Consider the following 20,235-nt stretch of genomic DNA (forward strand, 5'->3'; position numbering starts at 1 on the left):
AAGACCTCAAGGGACCTCAGCTCAAAGGTGATCAAGTTTGGTTAACGAAGTCAAGGCAAGAGTGTAGTGTAAGTAGGCAAAAGTGTAGAGAAATGCAATAGAAATGCAAGAGAGAGAGAGAGAGAGAGAGAGAGAGAGAGAGAAAGGGAATTTTGAGTTTTTAAATCTTCTAACCCCAAAACATGAGAGAGGGACTCCCTATATATAGAAAACATGAAATCTATACAATTAGATCCAGCCTTCCAAGTGTGGACAGATGCAAGCATCTGTGCAAACAGCTGACACAAAATATCTGCAGTAAACACTGGTGACCGGCTGTCCATCAGTGATGGCCGGCAAGGCATCATTAATGGCTGGCAAGGCACATCAATGGCTAACAAACCAGAAGCTCTAGCCGGCACCCTTCATAGATGGCCAGCAGGCCACCAGAGAATGCAAGAGAGAAAGACTAAGACATGGTCCAAAAATGAGACAAAATTGATGCAGGGTTTGAAAGGTTCAAACCTGTGGCATTCCGTTGAGGGCTTCGAGCACTCGGTGAGCAATCAGAATCATCACCGGATGTACTTGCAAAAACATCTAACTCTTAAAAGGCTGTCAAAAATGGAGTGTCTACAGCTGCCTAGTTCCAAACTCTTGTTGTCTAGATTTTTGGTCTTTCGCTCGAGCGGCACTTCTTGCGCTCGAGCGGGCTTTGAAAACTCTCAATACTTTTATAGGTCTGCAAAAAAATACTAGGAGAGTGTATTCTACGCTTGAGTAGCGTTTCTTGCGCTCAAGCAGCCATTCTTGCACTCGAGTGATGTTCTTCGTCTGCAAAACTTCTGAAAGTGTGTATTTTGCACTTGAGCGTCATGTCTTGCGCTCGAGCGGAACCATGTGTCTGGCACTCGAGCGTCACTTCTTGTGCTTGAGCGGACTACGTGTATATCAATATGTGAAGATGACTTTTTAGTTCATTTTGTCATTCCTCTCTCTCTAAAACTTTCCAAAAACCTAGATCTTGAGTCTCTCTCTAAAACTCATCTTCTCTCTACATTTTTTCCTAGATCCATTGAGTTCTTCACCATAGTGTCTTTGAGAAAAATGTAGAGTGTCTTAAGATCTTCATTTTGATTCGAATAAAGTTGGGTTTGAGCATCTTTGGAGTTTCACCTTTGCCTTGCTCGTTTTCTCTCTTTGAGGTAGGGATTTTCTACACTTTTATATGGTTTTAACTTAGTTATTCATTGTTGTGTAACAATGGGGGGATATGGAAGTGTTATGGACAAACCTAGGGTTTAGGTTTGAAATCAAAAGAGGGATTTTTGAGTGAGTATGATATAAAGGGTTATGGGGTCTGAATGTGAGGTATCTTGTGGCAAAGTAGTTGATTTTGGCCTTTGGGTTGATATTTGGAGAAAAAAGGGTTTGTCCCAAAATGATTCAAATATTTATTTTGCATAAATAAATTAAATTGGTGTTGTAAATATGAAATTGGATGAATATTGAAATAAATGGTAGAGTTGGATATGTATTATCTCACACATTTGGAAATTTTGAATAAGTTATTTGTCTGGAGATTGAATATCTGTTTAGAAATAACTGTATTGGGCTATCGGTGGAAGATAACTATGATTGTTGTAGAAATTGCATGAGGATTGGGTGAATTAAAATTAATCTATTCTTTGTTGTCATTGAATATGACTATGTTTTAAATACATTGTATATGTATGATGTTTGGGAGGAGAAAATGGGATCGACTCCACTGAAATTAAGTTGGCCGGAGTGTCCAGGGTGAAAGTCCTGAAACTGCGCGTATATATAGGTGCTGATCCCGTGGAGGAAATTTTTTTAAAATGGCATATTGAAGTATTTGTGTGGTAATTGTGTTGAATAGAGAACAACTAATTTGTAGTTTCATTTAGGTTGTCGAAAGATAATGAAATTGGCTCATGAATTGAAATGAATTGAAGGAAAATGGATTAAGATATGAATTTGGTACTTTATGATTATATAAAATGTGAATGTTTTGTCACAGGCATTGTATATGCACATTGTACTTATATCTTCGTTAAATCTCATATATTGTGTTAGATCGTTCCTACTGGGTTTTGGCTCACCCCATTTGGGAAAAACCATTTTCAAGTGTTAGTGATATGCCTCTGCCAAGGCAATAGTTTAGAGGGACATTTGGGAGAAAGAGTTTCTTTCTTTTGTTGTATTCTTTTGTGCAGCCAAGGGCTTTAACTATATTGAGTTAGACTCACTTTTGATGTAACCAAGCAAGGACTTGGAAAGATGTAAGCTTAATAGGGCATATGATTATCTATTTAGTTTTTAGTTCTCTTATCATTGTAAAACATGTTGTAGATTCAGGATGAACAGATTGTGAATGTATATCACATGTGTTATCTTTTGTATACTAACTTTGATGAATGAAAGCATATTATTTCTATCATTCTTCTACTTATGGGTTATATTTATTGTATTATTTTGGGGGCGTTACAGATGGTACATTTAAGTCTGATTCCAAATCACATTAAAGCTTGTTTCAAATCATATAGTATCAAATATTGCTTATCAAAAATTTTATCAAACCTTTCATAACTCCAAGTCATAGCGGAGTACCCGAAAGCCTTATTTAACTTGCTGAATTTACAACACAGAACATTCATATAGAATGGCCTCATTCGAAACAACCATATTAGTGCAGAACATCATTTAAATGGCTTTTACAGAACATCACGTTGATAGCTTATTTAGAAAGATTATTATCGAAGCCATACAGAACAATCATTAAAGATTGACATCATACAGAACGTTAGTAATGAATCATTAGTTTGTACAAAACGTCCAAGACAGATCATAGACAAATAACAATTACTGAGGGTCAAAGCACAATTTTCCAATTTATCATAATCGTTGCTCAAAAGGAAACTCATTTATTCTTATCAAAACATTGTTTCAGAAACTTGCCATGGCATAATTAGTCTGATGATTTCAAGCATATTTTATCATTTCGAAAACAATCGTCAAGGCACATAATTTATACAAAGTATAAGTTTCACAATTCTAAAGTATTTCATATGAAAATACCATTGTAAAGAAATTACTTACTATACTTGGTCGAATGATACTCCTTAGCAACTTAGCATTTCAAAACACATTGCCTTTAATTCACTCAATCGATTTATTCGTTACATAACCGTTCAATCATTCCCCATTCTTTAATTTCTCTCAGGTGTTTAATTCTAAACTTCTCTCTACATGTGATTCACATACAAAGCTTGTGTCAAAGATGTACTTTAAATAGCCCTAAATATTCATGACTTAAATTAATGTTTCCTGCAAGAATTTCATATGTTTTTCATTGAAATTATCATGTTTACATATTTATGGTTTAAGGAAATAGCAAGAAGCGAAAGGAAACTAAGTTAGGGTAGAAAATGGCATGAAATGGTTAAAAGAAAATAAGTAATCTTCACTAATTTGAGCATATCTATTTGTGTACTTAAAACGAAGTCCGGATGAAGGGGATATGCATTTTTGAAGTTTGGTTGAAACAGGGTTTCCGCGTGTGCGGAAGTCTTCACCGCTCGTGTGGCCCAAATTCGCTCGAGTGGAAACACTAGCCACTCGAGTGCCCAAAGAATAGGATGAAAACCTCAGTTCATGTTCCGCTTGTGCAGAGCCAATGGCCACTCATGCGGTCTGGGCAAAATCAGACAGTCTGAAAATGGCACAAACATGCAAACTTCCCAAACTCATTTCCAACCCCAAATTCATGCAAAACTAACCCCAAAACATGATATGATACAAGTGTAATTTCACTTTAAACATATCAATCTTTCTTCAACATCAAATTGATTAACTCATCTTTTTCATACAATCATGAATGTTATACCCAAGCTCAAAATATATACGAACATGGTGAATCTTTCAACAAATCTTGGTTGTATAAACCATCTAGAGTTTGTTTCATGGATCAATCACAAGAATGAACTCAAATCAAAGAGAAATGAAGAGATTTAATGATTTTATTCAAACCCTTACACAACTCAAAACCCTAGCTCAAAACTTCTAATTTCTTTCTGATTCCATGGCATGGATGAGTTAGAGACAAAGATCATAAGTAAATTTCTATACCTTAGCTTCAATCTAGGGTTTGTCCTTTGAAACTCTAGCAAAATCCTAGCTTCCTCTCTTCCTCTCTCTCTAACCCAATCTTTAGCAAGTCTCAACAAGAATGAAAAGCACAAGAAAGCTAGAGATATATAATTTACGCTAATTAAACATTAGAAATCATAATTTTTTCAAAATTTCACTGTAAGTTCTATAAATCATGCTAATCACAGATATGAAGTCAGTTTTGGCTTATCGCACCTCCAAGGCTTTCAATTTCCAGTTCAAAGTTCCAATTGTAACAAATATTCCTACATTCAACAAATATTATTCCTAATTCACATAATTCATATACTTAAACTTGAAAATTCATATCAAACAAATAATTACATGCATAAGTAAGCATAGTATGGGTTGGGTTATCACGATCTTCCCTCTTTTAGGAAGTGTGGTCCTCCAAACTTGTTTACCTTGCGTCGGATATAAAGCAGACATTTCAGTCTCATGTCATTCTCCTTTTCCCAAATGGTTTCTCCCCCATTCAACTTTGCTACAGAAGTTCAACTCAAATCTCAATCGTTTAACAGTTCAAAGTTCAATGATGCATCACAATCATCCAAGGTTATTCAGAAATCTTCAGAAATGGAATGCAAATTCGTAGATCAATCCCATGATAAGTTGAAGTAGTCAATCACATGATGTTCATAATTCATATATCCCAATATCCCATAGACTGAATTGTATAGTGTGGTAATACTGAAGCAATCGTTAGTAAAATGTATTAAACCCATATACTCCCACGTAGTTGAGGTTTTTGATCCCAAATAGTGTTCACATTCAATATGATCCGTTGTTAACAATCTCCCAGCATCAGATTTGAAATACAGTGACTTGGATGCAACCATTCTCTAAAACCATCAAATCCATGGTATTAAGATATGTTCACAATCAATTGAAGGTGTGGGTATATATATTTGTTCCTATCAGATAGTCTATTATTGGCAGTCCAAATAAAGTTTTCAAAATATGTTAAGTCTTCAAAACAGATTCAAGTTCTCGGTTAACCATTTCCCTCAGTAGACATAACCTGGTCATTTATAAACAATTCATAGTCCCCTCGTAACGTAATCAAATCAAATGCAGTTTTATCCCGTCATTCTCAAACAAAGTTTTGTCCCAAAGATCATAATCAAATCATCTAGATTGACAAATGGGCAGTCTCACAATTTGTTTTAAGTTCATCAGGTCTCATAGTTATATCATAGTCATATCGTGATGGTTCATATCATCTCAAAGTCATATCAATGGGTATCATATTGTAGACACCCTATTTTTGACTGCCCTTAAGACTTGGGCGCCTCAGGTTGATCACTCAATGATGAAAGTTACGCTGTACAAATGTTCGATTTCTTCAGCAATAAGAGCTTTTAAATCCCAACCTTACGCCCCATTTTGACCAAAAATATTTTGACCAAAAATATTTTTAGACCTGAAAACTCTCTTTTTCAAAATATTTTCCCAAAAGTTTCCACGATGTTCCGGGGCTTGCATTTCGTTAAATATTACACTCTTCGGTAAACCGAGCAAGGACAAACTGGAAATAAATGAAAGGGAGGTGAACTCTTTGAAAAAATCTTTAAAACATCTCATTTAAAGGTTTGGAGTTGAAGAAAATTGGAGGGGAGAGAAGAAAACTAGTTGGGGAAGATGGTTAAGCATGAAATGAGCAACCTTCACTAAAATAGGCATATCTCTTTTCACACTTAGAATTTAGATGTGACGCTTCCACTATTGGAAAGTAGACTTCCGGGGATTCAATTTAGACTAAATAATCACCTAAAATCGAGTCCGAATAAAGGAGAGATGCCCATTTGAAGTCGGGCTTAGAAGCAGATTTTTGTGGCCTGCAGGCCACTATTTGTGGACGGCAGGCCACTACTTGTGGCTTGTTGGCCACTTGTGTAAAGCCCAGATATTTGTTGCCAATTGTTGCCCAAAAGCTCCTGTTGTTTTTATATAGATATTTTCGACTAAGGGGCATGTTTTTCTATATATACTTGACCTTCCCTCATGTTTTTAGGTTACAAAAAATTCCAAAGGGACCAAAACTAGAAATTCTCTCTCTATCTCTATCTCGCAACCTATACACTCTCTCTCTACACTTCCTAAACCAATATTGGAGCTCTCCTTGCTAAGATTCTTGAGTCCAAATTTTAGCCTTTGAGGGTGAAAGACTTGTGGTTTGTGAAACAAAGTGTTATTCCTCTTCAAGAGGTATAACCTTGGCCTTCTCTACACTACTTTTACCTCATCTGTTCTTACTATTTTTGGACTAAATTTTTTTTTCTGAAACTTGTGGTTTAAAGCTACCAAAGGTGGAGGGGTTAATCATCCTTCTTTGAACCTTGCTTTCTAAGCTTTTGCCCTTGTGTTTCCCATTCTTTTCTCAACATTTCTTGAGCTTTTTACCATTGAATTTCAGAGTTTTTCAGAGGCTAAAAACCATGTTTTGAAGTCCCAAAATACAAGGGGTAACCTCCCCTCTTTGTGCTTGTTTACTAGCTTAACTTGCTCCATGTTTTAGCGTATTGTTTTAGCAATTGTTAATTTCAGCACTTTTTTGGACTGCTTTTGCACTATTTTAGGACTATTTTTGGTTGTTCATTGCATTTGACCTTTGTATAGCACGCTTGTAGTGTAATGGTCCTCATAGGCTTGGTGGTTTAGGTCTTAGCCACCAACCTATTTGAGTTGATAGTGTTTATTTTTAGCTTTCCATATTTGTATTCATATCTAATCTCCTCTACAACCTCCCTCTTTTCTTGGCTTTTTCTTTGCTTTGAAAGTTGTTTCAAGCTACTTGCTTGTTTAAGCTTGAGATTGAGATATTGTGCTTAATGGTTTAATCTCTTTGGGGGTTCATTACCCATGGCATGACACTTCTTTCATGCCTAAAACAACTCTTGGTTTGGTACTCATTTCCATTAGAGGACTTAAAGCTCATTTTTGGACTCAATTTATTAAGAAATGGATGGTAAATAAAATGGAGTAATAAATTGGGACTAAAAATGGTGCAAGAAAATAAGCAATTTGGTGTTCAATCGGATGTTAATTGAACACATGGAAACATGAGGCATTTCATACTTGCTAATGATGAAATGGTTCAAGTTTCCAAGGTCAACCATTTTCCTTGATCAATTCATGATAGGGAGGAGGTTTGAGAGTCTTTTATGTTGCATTTATTGAAATTGTACACCTTGGTTTATAGGCCATCATGTAATGAAATTGGATCGACTGATGGCTTGTGAATTGAGCTTGCCACTTCTTTGAGCTGTTTGATGATAAGGAGGGGTAAGGTGTACAAACATACCTTGATAATGCCATGTTTGTGCTCTATATGCTTTCTGTTGCAGCAAGAAGAACCGAGCTCCAGTGGCTGACCGGCCACTTTTTTTGGTCAACAGGCCACTAATTATGGACTGCAGGCTACCATTTGTGGCCGACTAGCCACTACTTCTAGCCTACCTGCCAGTTTTGTCAAATTGAGCAGCAACTTTTTGAAACAGAACAGAGTAGAGGCTGAGGTGAAAGATGTTCTAATTGTGCAACAAAAGCATTCTGGCAGCAGAACAGTGGGCTTTTCGGGTGGAAATCTACGCATGCATGAGCATTCCTCGCTTCTCGGGGCTAATTAGTTAGCTTAGTTACTTATTTATTTATGTTGTATTCATGTTATAATTAATTAGTTAATTCTAATTTTTAATTAATTAATTAGTGTAATTAATTAGTTAGTTCCAATTTGTAATAATTAGCTAGAGTAGTTAATTAGTTGTGATGTTGTAATAACTAGCTAGCATAGTTATTTAATTCATTTTGTAATAGCTAATTAATTAGTTTAGCTAGTTAGTTTATTCAAACCCTCTTGCGTGAGGGCACAGTTGTAATAATGTGTATGTCTTCCAACCCCACATCTTTCTCCCTTTTATTTACCTGCTTTTGATGGGTAGCTTAGGGCATCATGTTTTGTTTAGCATCTTGTAGACGCGCCCGCGGAGTGGGCCTTATGCTACTACAGTTCGGACTCACGATGTTGTTGTCGCGGTTCTTAATCTGAACCAAAGAGTCCAAATCTGGCAAATCGTTTTGAGAAACAGATTTTTGAAAAAGTAGTGCCAAACATGGACTGCTTTGCCAGATACAGAGTCGCCACCTAAATATTTTTTAAATGGGAAAATTTAGGAAACCCTGACTCGGTGCCGAAGGCCACATGTCCGTCATCACCGGAGTTGTCTCGGCTCGGGAGCTTAGGTACGATCAGGGAAGGTCAGCTATGAGCACCCCCTTTCACCCGGTCCGAAGACCGGCCTCTACTAACCATGATATCCGATTTTGAAGACGTTATGTGTTCTTATTCCATTTATTAGCCTAGAATTACTATGTTATGCGCGCAACAAACAAGTATAGACTAGATTGCCTAATTTGGAAATAAGCATTGCATATCCGTTCGGTTTTGAAAAGCGCTTTGAAATTTGCTACTCCCAAGTAGGCTAAAATACGGATTTCAACGAGTTTTTCCAACTCAAACAATCCAACCTCCACCCACAGGCATTAAAACAATTTAACACATAAACACTTAGCCACATGGCAGGCATACTGTCATGGCAACTCTCATACGCATGCGGGATGCTAAAGCATAAATACTTACATCGTACTCCGTGCCAAAACAATAAACTAGTTAGCAAACATGCATGTCCTAGTTCATGTTAAAAATGGCTAATGCATCACATGCAAAAATGCAATCTAGGCAGGCTCGGCTAACCCTAAACATGGCGTGTGAAATACGATTAATCGATGCACGTATTCAAATTGGAATTGAAGTACAAATGCAGTTAGCATGATGTACCGAGCCTAATGTATGCAATACAAATGCATGAATGCACGCATGCATAGCATAAGGTATGCTAATTTTAAAGATGCCCTAATCTACCATCATAAGCAGGTAAATAAAAGGGAAGAAAGAAGTGGGGATTGGAAGACATACACTCCACTCACACACACTTATTACAGATTTGCCCTCACTCAGAGGGACCAAATAAATATTACAAATTAATTAACTACGCAAGCTAATTAAATATTACAAATTGCCTAATTAATTAAGCAAATTAAATTAAGCTAAGAAAATAGTAAATCGCCTCGGGAAATGCGCCGCCATGCATGAGCTGCCTCTGTTTTCCTTCCTTCACTCCTCTGGAGGTTGTCAAAACCTCAGGACTGCTTTTCTGGACATTGAGGAGTGCCACCGGCTGAATAGAATTGCCACCGGCAATGTGGTGTAGTCACCGGCACAAGATGAATCCATCGGCTGCTCGTTTACTGCCGGTCGGCAGTATATACTGCCGGTCGGTAAGGAATGCCTGCAGAACCTGCAATTGACAGCAACAGAGGGCAAGGCAAAGCATGGCAACACAATTCAAAGCATATATGCACCATTCATGTCCCTTATCATGTTTGTGACTCAAAGGGGCATGTGTCTCGATTCTCGGACCACCAATCACGCATTTCCATGCATGATGGCCCAAGTGATCAAGTGTGCAACTTTTATGTCAAATGACATGCAAGCCAAACACACAAATCAAGGCCCAATTCCTATCACCAAGTCAAGGAACTAGGCATGCATGCAAGATGCAATGCAACCTAGGCATGCAAGCTAAGGATGCAATCATGGCATGGCAAGGCACTTATGCAAGCATACAAGAAAACATGAGGCAATGCTAATGGATGAAAAGTTGGTCTAAAACATATGATTTATGCAGCTCTAATTAGGCCTAAAACAAAGGCCAAAGTGCTATAATGAGGGACCAAATACACATGCACACATGCACATGTTGAAAGCCAACACTTAAGCACAAATGAGGCAACTCTCAAACACATTTGAAAGAAGGATATCATGGACAATTAGCATGCAACATAAGCATTAAAATCATGTTAAAACATGGTGCCGAACCAAGCAATAAATCAAGCCAAGCATGCAACAAATGGCCTAAGTGCTCAAAGCAAACCAATGGAGTATTGAACTACACTAAGCAAGACCAAACATGGCATGAACTTATTGACCAAAAACAGAGTTTTAGGACATTAATACAAGGCCTAAGGATCTTTTAGATGGCATCCAAATGACTCAAAAACAAAGGCATGCATAGTCACCAAAACATGGAGCATGAGATGACAACCTTACAAGGCATTAAAGGGACAACTAAAGCAAGCATACAAGCATACTATAAGGTCTGAAATGACATGGTGGATGGTCCCAAATCACCAAATCAATGCAAAAATGTCATGCTATACACTCATACACTTAAGGCCAACAAGATGGAATGCAAAGGAGCTATACTAAGCATGCCAAATTTGACCCAAACAACTATGGACAGACCTAAAACATGGCAAAATATGCACAAAATCTTCACAAGACTAAGCCTAAAACATGCTCCAACTAGGGCTAACAACCTAAGGCACATTGAGACAATATCAAGGCATTACATGGTAGGTATGCTAAGCATGCATGGTGTACCAAAACCAACAAAAAACAGAGGCATAATATGACATATTAAGCACAAAAAACAACTAAGGCATGGTCAACATGAAGCTTAGCTAGGTGCTCCCTCAAGAGGCCAAAAATGGTCCTTTTCAAGGACAACAAGGAGAGGGGGTGGCCCTCCCCTTTTGGAGACTTCAAGGCACCATCTCCACCACTGAAATCCCTCAAGATTTCAGTGGTGAAGAGGCCCAAACACCAAAGTCTCGAAACTTGCTCAAAATGGCTCAAAATAGGGCCTTTCAAGGCCTAAGATGGGTCAAACACCTCCAAACCAAAAAACACTCTTAATAAACAATCAAGAGGACTAAAAAAAAGAACTTTTTTGTATTATACACCAAGCTCAAAAACGAATTTAAGACAGGTCAAAATACAATGCAAAAATGGGGAATAAATGTGTTAGTTTCTTACCCTTGATGACCCCTTCACAAGTGATGCTCCAATGGCCCTCCTTGGCTTGAATCCAACACCAAAACACTAAAACCAGTCCTTTAGAACCTCAGTAGCTATAGGAAGGTGAAACACTATGTGTTTGTGTGCAATAGTAAGACACAAACACACTTTAACACACACAAGAAGGAAAAAGAGAGAGATAATGTGTATCAAACCCTAACCCTAGAACTCAAACCCTAAAAATGGCTGTCTAAGCTCTCTAAAATATCCCAAGTGTCTAACCCTTGCAACAAGAGAGAGCCCCTCTCTTTATAGAACTTCTTGTCTTGTAAAGCTTACAAGACAAGCTTCATAAGAGGGAGATCCCTTCATACACGTGTATGAAGGGGAGCCAAAAGCAAGACAGCTGTCTTAAAATATCTGCAAAAGCAGATGCACAGTAGTCGGCCGGCCAAAAATGCCATTTTGGCAAAAAAGAGTGCCGACCGGCACTAAATAGTGCTGACCGGCAAAAAATAGTGCCGGCCGGCAATATACATTGCCGGTGGCAGCAAAAACCAGCCGGTGGCCTCTAGCCACTGCCGGTGGTGTGTGGGGATGCCTCACAAGGCATTCCCTGCCCCTCCAAGGCAAAACACAAGTGTTTGGTGTGAAACCAGACACTAAACGGTTGGGTTCGGAGATCCTGAGGCAAGGCACGCGAGCCGAGACCTCCGGGAACTCCAAACGAACACAATCATGGATAATCACCGAGTGTTCAAACGGTGACGTCCAAGTCTTGAGGACGGTCAAAAATGGGGCGTCTACACATCTCTCATGCCTTGCATCCATTGTCTTGCATGCACCGAGGCTTGGTTCATCATTCTAACAATGCATTGTCTATTAAATACATTCTTTGAATACGTGCTTAGACCGCATGCTATCAAATTGATTCATATGCCATATTAGTAGCCGAGCCTAGTAATTGCATATTGCATGTGTTGCATTTGTCATATTGCATAGTTAGGATCATGTATTTTTCTAACTCTTTTATCTTTTTTGGCTTGCCTTAAAGTTCTTGGTGAGCTTTTCTTTGTTTTAGAATATTGCATTTTATGTTAGTGTTGCCATGTCTAGCATGCTTGCCATGAGGCTAAGTGCTTAATTGATAAATTATTTGAATGCCTATGGATGAAAGCTAATTGCTTGAATTAGAACAATTTGAGTAATGTACATATACGAGTGGTACATATTCAAAACAATTTTCAAAACAAACATGAATTGAAGTGTTCCAATTTTTGCAAATTAGTCTATACTTGTGTGTGCGCACATCACATAGTAATGCTAGCCTAATAATCGTAACAAGAGCATATAATGTAAATAAAAATCACATCATGATTAGTAGAGGTCGATCTTTGATCGGACGAGTGAGGGTGCTCAATTCATGACCTTTCCCTCTCATACCTAAGTTCCCGAGACAATCTTAGTGATGGCGGACACGTGGCCTTCAACATGAGTCATGGGTTTCTTAAATTTTTCAAAAATATTTAGGTAGCGACTTTGTTTCTGGCAAAGCAATTCATTTTTGGCAATTCATTTTTGGTATTTTGATTCATAATCGATTTTTCAAAAGATTTGCCGGATTTGGATTCTTTGGTGTTTACTATTTCACATTGCACTTGTGAGATCAGATTCAGAACTGCAGCAGTTCGATACTGTAGGGCTAGTCGTCTTCTGAAAGGAGCACGAAAAGTCGAGCTACAGTTTCTGGCAACTCTGCTGGGGAGTTTAGAGAACTTGACTTGAACTTTATGATGTGAAATTTTATCTACACTTATATGTTTCTTTGCATTGCATTTGCATTGGTGTGTTTAAGTCACTGTGTTTGCCATATGCTATTCCTGGATGGTTTGCCGGAGACTTGCCTAAAAGCTTGCCAAAAGGTTGACTGATCATGGGCTCTGCCATGATGGTAACATAACCCTTGGATCTGGACTACCGCTGTACCGTTTGATCCGTTTTTCATTTCTCGGTGTTAGGCGTGAGAAGAATATTGGGTAGTCTTGCTGAGGTATCCTTTTTGACCATTCAGCCTAGTTACATATCGAAAAGCCATAGAGACATATTCAAAACTAGGACGGGATGCTCACCCAAAATGCAAGATTGCGTGAAAAACACTTTATTTGAATAGTGAACCCTAGTTTCTGAAGAAACTAGGATAGGGTAACCCTGCCCCTTCATAGGGGTGTTTTGGTTCTCACTTAACTGGTATGTGCTTTACAATGAAACTGTACAGGAATGTGCATAGCAGTTGCAAGTTTGCCAGTTTGGTATCTATTTTGGAGGTAGAATTCAGCGTGGAGTGCAGTCCTACAGCTTTGATCATGTCTGTGTTGATAGCATCATTAGCTGAGGTGCTGTGTGGTTTCTGATTACTACTTTCTTTTTGCTTTATTTCTTTTGCTAGGTAGTTTACCACCATAGCTTCAAAAAGTTTAGATATCCCCCAAATACTTTGGACCCAAGTTAGAAGGCTTTGCAAAGCCGGAGATGTTGTTCGGGGACAACCCATGTTTACCTCACTCCCACTAGTTACAAGATGGAAGAGAATCAAGCAGAGTTCACCGGTTCAGTTTTTACAGTAATCATCCCTCAACTGACCTGTGTCTAGTCTGGTTCAGGGACAGTTTTCTACTTCTAGTCTAGCACGAGATCACTCGCCTATCCTAATGGCATAGTATCCCCCAGTCAGTATGGAAGACTTGTGTAGACACCCCATTTTTGACCGCCCGCAACACTCAGACGCTTGATTTAATGCACTCAATGATAAAAGTTGAATTATGAATTTGCTGTGATTCGGAATCAATCGGGCTTTTGAAATAACCTCACATCTTCAACGTTTACCTTGTTTGAACCATTGGGTTTCATTTTTGGACTATTTCTCACCCTAAGCTGAGTTTGAGCCAAAAAAATAGGGGAGACCATCAAGGCCTGGTCGTGCATTAGTGATGGCCGGCCGTGGCTATGAATGGCCGGCTGGCCTTCGATGGCAATAAACACTATTTTGGGCGGGGGGTTGCTAGTTGTCCATTTTTGAAGATATTTATCACCTTTTGAGCTCGAATTCTATAAAACCGAAGCTCTGGGATTGTTTTGAGGGTTGAACAAAATTCTAGAAAAGATATATACACCTTGAGAGCCTTTCACTTCTCCTTCTTCCATTGCAAGTTATCTTTGAGCTAACCTCGCTTGCTTACACCACCTATATACATCATATACAACCTTGCCTCACCATCCGAAAGCCTTGGTTGATCTTTAGGAAGTGTAATTCAAGCTTGAGAGTGCATTGGAACCAAGTTTGAAACTCCAAGAACAAGTTTACTTCTTGAAAGGTATAAGCTTGTTTTCTCTTTTCTTGCCTTTATTTCTATCCTTTACTTCATTATTCTTACTGTTTTGGTTGGTTTTGAGTTTGTTTGAAGTGTTGGAATTGGGTTTGAAGAGTTACCAAAAGGGTATAGAGAGCTTGCTCTTTCTACACCTTTATTCATAACTCAAACCTTCTCATTTTTACTCTTTTTCTTTGGTTTTTACACTGATTTTCAGAGGTTTGAAAAAGCTAAAAACCATGTTTTGAAGCTTCAAAAATGGAGGGGTTAGCCACCCTCCTCATCCTTGTTTACTAGCCTTAATTCTCATCTCTATTGTCTAGCTTTTTAACTCCTTTTCATGCATGCTTCACCTCCGATTTTCATGTATTAGGGCTATTTTGAGGTTTTCGAGGCTTTTTCAATTGATTCATGCCATGTTTAATACACTTGAGGTCTCATAAGTTGGCATACTTGTTGTTTAATATGCTTTCTTTGTTCATTTTCCATGTTTGGGGCTTAAGTTTGCTAATCAATCAATCATTCCATATCTTTCATTCATGAGAATGGTTTCAACCAATTGAGGTTGCTCAATGCATGTAAAGGAGATCTAAACTTAATGGCTTAATCTCTTTGGAGATTCATCGTCAACGGTGTAGTCTCCTTCTCATGTCTTGGAAGGACCTCTTGTTTGACATCACTTCTCGTTTAGAGGACTTTAACATCACATTTGGACAAATGGACTAATAAATGGCAAGGCCTAAAACAATTGGTTTAAAATTTGGATCAACACACTTAAAGAAAATGGCTTAAATAGCTTGAACTTGGCCGGATGTTATGCCAAGTTCCTTGTGTCAAGGGACATCAAGCATCCACTCATGGTGTTTTTGATGCCCTTAAAGCGTCTCAACTTCCTTTTTTTGAGTTCATTCCATGACAAAAGGGAAGGGGTGGTCCATTTGCATTACATTTATTGATTTTTGGTCCAAGATGGTATCTGAGATCATCAAGCGATCGTATCGCTCATTGATGGTTTTGGAGTCAATCCCAACCTTCTCTTGAGGTTTTCCTATGACAGAGAAGGAAGGAGGGACAAACAGAGCTTGAAAATGCTCTATTTGCACTGATTTCACCTCATGGCATAGAAACAGAGTTTGCGCCAAATCAATGCACGGCCGACCCTCTGTAGGCCCGGCCTACCATCAGTAATGCACGGCCGACCCTTGGTGTGTGGCCAGCAATGCAATTTTGCAGAAACAGAGGCAGTCTGGGGCAGACAGAGTAGCTTTCAGGCGATGTGCATGCAACCTCCATCCGTCTCCCATCATGCTCATATCAAATGCGTTTGGTTATTTAATTGTTTCATTAGCATAGCAAATTGTGTTGTAATTTTTAAATTAGTCTAATTAGTTGGTGTTGTATTATTTAGTTAACCTAGCCTAGTTAAATTCATTAATTAGGTTAGATAGTTAGTTAATTAGTTTAGCCATTTATTCAAGTTTTGTAATAATTAGCTTAATTAGCTTAGCTTAGTTAGTTAGCTTTATTCATTCGAACTCTCCTTCGTGAGAGCGTGTTGTAATAATGTGTATGTTTTCCAACCCCACGTCTTTTTCTCTTTTATTTAATCTTTTTTGATGGTTAGATTAGAAACATGTTTCAATTAGCATACCTTATGGTTGCATTCATTCATTTGTATTGCATGCACCGAGACACGGTTCATCATTGAAACTGCATTGTCATTTCAATACTTCATTGAATACATGTTTAACCGCATGTTATTTAATTGATCATATGCCATATTAGTAGCCGAGCCTATTAATTGCATATTGCATGTGTTGCATTAGACATTTGACATAGTTAGGAATCATATATATTTTTCTAACTCATATTTTCTTAGCTTGGAGTACTACGTGAGTTTTTATGCTTTAGCATACTTGCATGAGTGGAAGTAATTGCCACGACTAGCATGCTTACCATGAGGCAAAATGCTTACTTGTTAAACTGCTTGAATGCCTGTGGATGAAGGCTTGTTGTTTGAATTGGAACGATTCAACGAATGTATGTTTTAAAGCCCACTTTGTTGAGTGGCAAATCATGTTTTAAGCCTACTATGTTTGGTGGCAAATCCGCAAGCTTTAAGCCCACTTGAGGTAGCAAATTCAAACCATTTTCGCAAACAAACATGAAATTGAATTGTTCCAATTAAGGAAAACTAGTCTATACTTGTTTGTGCGTATCACATAGTAAAGCTAGCCTAATAATCAGAACAAGAGCACACAATGTTTATAAAAATCATATCATGATTAGTAAAGGCCGATCTTTGATCGGGCAAGAGGGGGTACTCAATTCATGACCTTCCCCTCTCGTACCTATGTTCCTGAGCCGAGGCAACTTTGGTGATGACGGACACGTGGCCTTTGGCACGAGTCATGGGTTTCCTAAATTTTTCCAAAATAAAATATTTAGGTGGCGATTTTGTATCTGGAAAAGCAGTCCAATTTTAGCATTTTTTATCCAAAAATCAATTTTCCAAAACGATTTGTCGGATTTGGACTCTTTGGTGTTTATAAATTTCACATTGCACTTGTGAGATTAGATTCAGAACCACGGAAGTCCGAACTGTAAGGCTTTCTTTCAAACCTTCCAAAAGGGGGCATGGAAAAGCCGAGCTATAACTTGATACATCATTTATAGCAGACAGTTGAAACCCTATAGCAAGATGCTGCCCGCCAGGCCGAGGTCACGGTCGTCAGGCCAAGGTAATAACTAGGCTACAACAATAGCAACCGCAGCCGACTACGGCCTCTGCATCCTATGCACCTCCCATGGGTATCCCAGCACCTAGAGCCACTGCTCATACTACCAATGTCCAATAAAACTAGGGCAATCCAGCAGAGCCAATCCCAGTACAAGCCTCCAAAGTGCCTTTTTATCAAACTGAGGCTCCGTTTGAGTTTGAGGTTGACCTAACTGTACTCATGGTCAATAAACTGGAAAAATTGTTCAAGAGAGCACAGGGGGTTAACTCTATCCCGAACATAGAGGACGGGTCTACTGATTCTGCAGTGACAGCCAGATCGATTGAAAATGCCGCACATCGATCAATTCGATGGCTCTAGAGATCTAATGGTTCACCTTCGGCTGTTTTCGGACATATTGCGGCGGATGGGCCTAACTAGACTATAGAATCTATCTTTCTTTGGTCGTACTATGTCTGGTATAGTGACTATTTGGTATGTGAAGTGGGAAGACTCTATCAAGCAGAGTAGGGAGGAGATAGCCGAGGCCTTCATTGCACAATATTCATACAATACACAGATCGAGGTCACAACTTGTGATCTCGAAACAACATGCCAAGAGCCGAAGGAGGGCTTCTCTGAATTTGTGACGAGGTGGAGAGCTGAAGCCTCGATGATGACTACGAGGCCCTCTGAGAAGGATCAGATTAGGATGGTTGTCCGAAATTTGAACGGCAAGTAGCTGCAAAAGATTATCGTCCTACCTCTGTTTATATTTATAGAACTCCATGAAATAGGGGTGCAAATCGAAGTTTCCATGAAGTAAGGGCTGATTATAGATGAGAAGGAGCCGTCGAAAAGGCCATTTCTACGCAATTCCAATGCTGCCAGTGGTAGCACAACTGCGAGGCCGTCAGATGTAAGTGTTGTCACCACAACCAAGACTGCCGACCCCTTTGCCAACACAAGTGCACAAACACTGTCTAATCCTGTCCGATCTCGGAGGACTTTCAACCAGCTGTACATGACTCTCTCACAAGCCATGAAGGTGCTAGTAAAAAAAGGGCACCTCAAACCTCTAGAACCCCGTCCCCTTCCTGATCCTCTTATATCCAAACACAACCCTACAAAGTACTGTGCATTTCACCAACAGCATGGTCATGACACCGACCAGTGCTATCGATTGCACCACGAGATTCAGGATCTCGTTGACAACAAGGTGATTGCACCACCCCAGAAACCAAATGTAACCACAAACCCACTCCCGGCTCACAATCAAGTTCCTCCACCTTGAAATCTAAGCCTGATTCATACATTAGCGTATATATTACCCCATTCCACCTACAAAAACTGACGTTGTTCATTTCAGAAGGCACAGATCTTTGCATGAGGGACATGTCCAACCCCCAACCTAAGCTTGTGGTGATGCTTACAGTGGAAGAGGTGTCTACTTTGGAGGAAGGTACTAGTCCATCATTAGACTGTTCTGGGGACTTACCTAATGGGGTGTATGATCCAAGTTGCTACATTGTGCCAATTGGTCAAATCAAACCCGAACTCGAGGAGCACTTGGACAATCTACAGTTCCTTGACGAGAAGGATCAGAGAGATGTACAGATCGATTCGTTTGACTTGAATGGATCAACTGATAACTCTGGATGGCTGAGTGATGAGCCGGATGAGGAAGAAGAAGCTGGAATGAAACTAGAGGGAATGGAAACATGGATCGTTGTAGTGGTCGGAAAGGTCGATGAGCAAGGAAAGTTTCTGGAGAATGCTGGTGTTGAAAATTCAGCTCAGGAATTGGGTGTTGTGAGTATTGTGAATATGGAACAAGAAACTACACTGGAACAGTTTGAACTAGAAAGGGTTGAAGACAACCAGGAAGCTATAATGGCCCAACATCTTGTGCAGGGATACTTATGATGTGAAAGTGATACGAGCAGAGCTGGACAACTATTTGTTTGCTGCTGAGGGTGAATGGTGGGCAAATGGTGATCTGCATTTGGCCCATACCGACGAAGATTGGGGTGAGTGCCTTCTGGACAATACATGGTATGTCGAGGAAAGAGACCATTTGACAAAAACTGTCACGCCCCAAAATTTGGACAATTAAATATTAAATTAGGACGAAACCCCAATCAATATTGCATCATCTAAATTCTAGGGGTGAAACAAAATCTAAACGTTCTCATCTTCAAAGGGTTTAAGTAAATTTCCATCCTCAAAAGATTGCAAGGGATAAAAAAAATAATAATAAATAAATAAATAAATAAACGCCAATCAAACCATCCACCATAATTTCATAACTAACCAATACCTTTAACATTAAAGTAGCAACAACTAGTCAAAACAACTTAAATAATGTAATGTTGAAAAACACTTCACAATGCCAAATTGTCAAAAATACTAAGGTCATAAAAAAATAATAAAAGCATAAACTAATATCAATCCTAAGTTCAAGAAAACCAAAAGAAGTCCAAAAGACATACTCTACAATCATAGTTATTTCTTGTCACCACCAAAGTCCCAACTAATCCTACAAAGGAAGCTCAGCTGCGCTCAAATAGAACGCATCTGAGTTGTCAAAAGACAAAATGGGTCAGTATACAAGTATACTGGTATGAGTACAAGATTTAACACGCACGTGTCCACCAGACACAAACAAAAATACATTTAATTCTTGTTACGGGACAAGACAAGTAGTTCCAATTGCATTGAGATGAAGGGATAGTTTCCCGCAAGACAGTGGCATTTAGTTTCTTGCACATACACAACTAAATATAAATTGAGTATAAAATAAACAAAATAAAAATAAAAATATGGTGGGTCAGTCCTGCATAAAAAGGTAGTAAGACCCACCATTCCAAAAAAAAAATATATAAAGTTAGTATAATTCAATCATAAGTAACTTGTTGAAGAAATATGAAAATGCACCATTTCATGCTTAAATAATTCGAATTAAGCAAAACTTAAAGAACAAAAGTTGTACATAATCAAATTTCCTAAAAGGTTACGCAAACGAATTTAGTAGAAACTAAACAGGTGGAGAGAAAAA

At 38.7% G+C, this 20,235-nt stretch overlaps 1 pseudogene; it reads right to left on the reverse strand.

Annotated features, from left to right (window-relative positions):
• Positions 1–18,493, reverse strand: part of LOC114266950 ((-)-germacrene D synthase-like) — a 49,560-nt pseudogene extending 31,067 nt beyond the window's left edge.
• Between the last annotated feature and the right edge of the window lie 1,742 nt (positions 18,494–20,235).

This window comes from Camellia sinensis, chromosome 8 (genome assembly GCF_055761805.1).
Source record: "Camellia sinensis isolate YWXY chromosome 8, ASM5576180v1, whole genome shotgun sequence".
Lineage (NCBI taxonomy): Eukaryota > Viridiplantae > Streptophyta > Magnoliopsida > Ericales > Theaceae > Camellia > Camellia sinensis.